We start from the raw sequence: 5,378 nt of genomic DNA, 5'->3' as shown, positions 1-5,378 counted from the left end.
GTTTCACTTAATAAAAACATCTACTTTGACTGTTGTATCCCACCAACTCCACTTAGTGTACCAGCACAGCTCCAGGAGAAATGCTTCAGTGACCTGCAATTTCTTGATTTAAAGAGGACCAGGCTTTGAGGTTAAAGCCTTGGCCCCAGAAGATGGGGGTCAGAGCTGAGCCTCCCTCCCCTGTGAAAGGCAAGGACCGCCCACACACAGCCACTTTTCATGGCTTCTTTAAAAATATTACTCTATTCTATTATACTGCCAACAACTACAATAAGTAGTTAGACAATTTATTTATAATCCTGAGTTCTGTTACAATTGATTCAAGTTTTGTCCTTGAAGTGTTTGGCACAGGATTATAAATCATCTTCTTACGCTGGGACTTTTATATAAACCGTTGCTATGGTTTGGAAACTAACAGCTATAATTTAAATAGCCTAAAGTGGACTTGTTCTTACATCATTTTCACAGGTTTTGCAAGCTTTTACCACTTGAGTTGAAAACTCGTTCGGGTAGGTTTTTCATGACACAATGGTGAGTCCTGTCTACACTTATGACTTAGCAGCTATTCAGCACCATCTTTGCTATTGGTTCTTATGATGTAAATTTTGCCCAATGCACACTTTTCCTACCATACGTGCATACAATACTTTTTTGAATTTTCTAGTTACCAGCTCCATCAAAGGGAACATGAGAATGGGACTTCGGCCAGCCATCAGTGTTTAAAGCACTTTGTCACCTAAATTGTTTAGAACATGACCTGGTAATAAAAAAAACCATCTGCTACTTGTGCCGTATCAACACTAACACTCCAACTAGTGTTAGCAACAGTATGCAGTTTTTCAGTAAAATGGGTAAGTGTAGACAAGGGCCCTTAGTCCTCTGACGGTGTGAAGCAGCAGCTCTAAAATGTGAATTTCTCTTCTCATAACAACCCAGATGACAGCTTCATTTCTAACTGCATAAGACAGCAGACCATGATATGAAATTCTGCACAATCTCATTTTGCTGTTATAAATGCATGTACCACAGCTTGACAGTAGACATGGGGAGAAAAATCCTACCTCTACCTCACCCCACATGCAGAGACCTGCACATTCCTATAAGGAGAAGCAATCAGTAATGGAAGAGATGCTGCAACAAACATGCTTTAAAAAGGTTATATGTATACAATTAACATTAAGTGTATCAAACAGGCGTGTCATAAGAAAAATAGCATCAGTCAGCACTGTATAAAATATTTTTCTAGTAAGGCATCTTAGTTGCATGTATTGTATTTTGCATAGCAGGCTGTAGGCACAGAATTATAACAGATGCTACAGATAGGACTGGAGGAAAAGACTAGAGCACTGTCACTACACATTCTTCCAATCTGAGATGTCAGAACTGAGATACTGGCTGATGTATTTTATGCAGATACTCAAAAATTAATCAACTTCTAATAGGCACTGTTAGTCTCCTTAAATACAGTTCCCTTCTTCCATGCTGTCCAAATAACCCCAGGGACCCTGCCAGGTTCTAAAGGTTTCATATGAATTATCCCTCTCCAGAAGCACAACAAGCTCCTTTAGTGCCCTGCTCAGAGTACTGTGGAGGGAGGGGGCAAAATGGCAACATGGACATGTCTTTGTTTCATTACTAATACTCCCTGTTCAGAGTTCCAGCAGGCTCCATGCTGCTTCCTATGTAGCAATTTTATTTGTCCTTTCCCTTTGAAAAGGGGTAAATAATCTCTTATAGAGAATTTGCATAAATTTCTACAATTCACCCCTTTCTAGATATTTGAGGTTACACATCACAAAGAGGGTGCCAAAATCCCTGTTCTTGCTTATCTTATTTTGATCTCAAAATGTCTTTATTACATGGGCACTATAACTTCTTGAGTTTGCAATTCTGCTAAAATACTAAGCATAACTGACTACTGGAAGAATATGTAGTGGTCATATGGGAAATAAAATATAATCCTCCAAGCCTGCAAAAGAAGCTTCTTGCTGTTGTTTTTAGACCACCTCCAGATGGGAAACAAGCGGAGAAAACAAACAAAAAGTCAAAAACTCTCTTAGCTGAAAAGGCTATTTTTCCTGAAAGGCTTAATTTTCATTTTAATTTTTCTTTTAATAATTTTTATTTTACAGGACTTCTACCTCCCTGGTCTTAACTGTGAGGTCATTCTAGCCAAAAGTCTTGAACATTATTGAACCCAGTGACCATGGTGCAGTTGACAAGAACTCTCCAAAGACTATCATGCTTCTATTTTTCCTCCAGAGGACCATGCAGGGAGAGAAAGCCCAAGTGTGTTAGATACAGAGTTACTGCCAAACTGCATCAGACTACTGATCTGTCTAGCCTCCTGTCTAAGAGAGGTTAGTATCATGTGCTTCAGGAGAAGATTCATGGAAACTCACAGGAGGCAGTTAAGAAAGGCCCTGTAAGTGAGAGAGGTTTCTTCTTTAAGACCCATTAAGCAGAGGCTGGCTTATGCTGGTGTGGCCAGTGGATTCATATCCCGTCCAAGACATACTGTTCTAACTATGGATGTTTTAAATCTTTTATATAGATGTCCAATCCTCTTTTCAGTCCTGCTTATTTCTTGAGTGCGTGGTACTGCATAAAAGGAGTGAGACTTTTCTTTTCTATATAAGGAATGTGTAGAAGTCTGCAGAAATTGTGAATCGTTTTGGGTATGCCCATTATAACATACAGAAGTTGAATATATTCTATTGTAGACTTCTAAAATGTTAGTGGTTTGGGGAAATAACTAGCAGCAGACAAGGAAGAAGGCAGAAAAAGAGCCCTGATCTGTACAGTATCTGAAAATACACCAATTCCAGAGATGTAAAGTACCAGGCTTTTTCTGTCCGCTCCAGGAAATGGAGACACCCATATTTTATTAATGCTCTTATCCTGTGGATCTTCTAGGAGCTCTCCCAGTGACTAGAAGAGGATGCATGTCATGGATGTGCTGTACCCAACTTGTCCTAAACTGCAGCACTGCAGACAAGGCTCAAGTATGTAAGCACCAAATGAAAGTTAAAAATAATTATAAAAAACAACTCTAGATGTCTGCATTTAAGAGCATGAGAGCCTTCCAACCCTTATTCTGAAGTCTTTCCTATTCCCTGACTAAATTTTTGTTTTGGCCATCTCTCGACCAATTTCTGCATTTTAGCCTAACTCCTAGTGCTCTTTATGATCTACTGGTTTCCTTCATTCTTTCCTTCTTCTCTTCTTTGTCTCTCTTATCTGCCTCCATTTAGTGTCCCTTCTCTTTTCTTCAGACCTTCCAATCAGCTAATCCCCACCTAACAAAGTGATGGTGAGACAAGCCAGACTAGGAAAACAAACAAACAAACCCACAATGAATGAATGTTTTCAGATGATCCTACTGTACAGTACTGCTTATAAAGAACATTCTTCTTCCTATAATCTTTTTGCCCTTTCAGATTGAAAGGTCTTCATGGAAGGGACTTTCTTTATGCACCTAGGCTGCCTCGCACAGTGAGAACCATGTCTTTGTGGGGATCATTAGGGTCTGCTCTAAAACAAGCAGGTAAAAAAAAAAAAAAATTTTTTTTCTTCCTCATAGGCAACACCACCTAATGTGAGAGGCCTAATTCTTCACTCTATTATAGCATGTTAATGTGTGTCACACCATTGACTTAAATGGAGTTACAGGCATATAACCAAATTAACGAGGGAGAAAAATCAGACCTAAAATATGCATTTTCAAAAGGACTTGTCTTCTTTGGAGCATTAGCTAGAAACCAAGCTTCCTTGTCTTTTAAAACCAGATCAAAGGCATATGCATTTAGACCAACACAGCTCAAGAACAAGAATTATTGGGATAGTTCTTTGAAAACATCAGTCCAGTGTTCAGCAGACATCAAAAAGGCAAATGGAGTGTGTTAGGGTGTATTAAGAATGGAACTGAAAACAAAGCACATCACTGTATAAATCCACTGTACACCAACACCTGGAATACCGCATGCAGTTCCAGTCTACCCACCTCCAAAAGCATACAGTAGAGGTAGAAAGTGTATGGAGGAGGGCAAGGACGATCAGAGGTATGGAGAGGTTGCTGTATAAAGGAGAGATATGACAGAGGCCTATAAAATAATGAGCAGCATAGAGACAATAAAGAGGGATTTACTATTTCTAATCTGTCTCACTTCTATAATAAGGAGCTGTACAACAAAATGATTAGGAAGAGAGTTTACAACTACCAAAAGGAAGTTCTCTTTCCACTCAGCTTGTAATTCACTTGTGAAACTTACTGCCACAAGATGTTGTACAGACTGGTGATTTAAGGAGATTCAAAAGAGGATTAGACAAATTCATGAAGGAACGGTCCATCAGTGGATCTTAAATGTAATAAGTTATGGTTGCAGCCTCTAAATTAGGACTTCCTAGGCCTCTAAATGCTACAAACCATAAGGAAAGAGGTGAAGAGGGAAAGATCAGTCCAGATAGGCCATACAAAAAAAAAAAACAAAAAAACACAACACACTTTCCCTTAACATCCAGTTCCTGCTGCTGTGTGAGATGGGATATTCTGCTGGATAGACCTGTGGCCTGATTCAGCATCTCTTACATTCTTATGGCTGTCATCTGTCTTGCTCAAAGACATCTTTCATATATGTGACAGAAGTGTAAAGCACTTCATCTGGGGAGGAACAATCCCCAACATACACACTCGGTGGCGCCAAACAGACTAGCAACACAACTGAAAGGGATCTAGGGGTAATAATAGACCATAGTATGAATATGAGCCACCAATGCAATGCTGTAGCCAGCAGGGCAAACAATACTCTGGCATGCATCAACTGATGCATCTCAAGCAAAACCAAGGAAGTGATTCTACTGCCTTATTTAGTACTGGTGAGACCACAGCTGGAGTACTGCGTCCACTTCTGGGCACTGCACTTCAACAAGGACGTGGGAAAGCTTGAGAGAGTCCAGAGAAGGGCCACCCATATGATCAGAGATCTTGCATGGCAAGCAGTACAAGGAAAGACTGAGGGATTTGGGACTCTTCAGCCTACAAAAGAAAAAGGCTGAGAGGGGACTTGGTAGCAGCTTACGGCTACACCAGGGGAAGACGTCAAGGGCTCAGTGAACAACTGTTCACCAGGTCACCCTTGGGAAAAACTAGGAGTAATGACCACAAAATCCTGGAAGACTATTTCAAACTCAACATTAGGAAAAAACATCTTAATAATTAGACCTGGGGTCACCTGACCCCAGTTGTCTTTCCTGCCTAGTGTGGCGGGGCTGGACCCAATGATGTTGCAAGGCCCCTTCCAGCCCCTTACAATCTATGAAACTGAAAGAATAATTTGAGCTCCTTCAAGAGCTGCTCTAATTAAAGCACCGACAGTGTC

This window comes from Gavialis gangeticus, unplaced genomic scaffold (genome assembly GCF_001723915.1).
Source record: "Gavialis gangeticus isolate Ggan-Ray unplaced genomic scaffold, GavGan_comp1, whole genome shotgun sequence".
Taxonomy (NCBI): Eukaryota; Metazoa; Chordata; order Crocodylia; family Gavialidae; genus Gavialis; species Gavialis gangeticus.
This window is presented reverse-complemented; position numbering follows the sequence as displayed.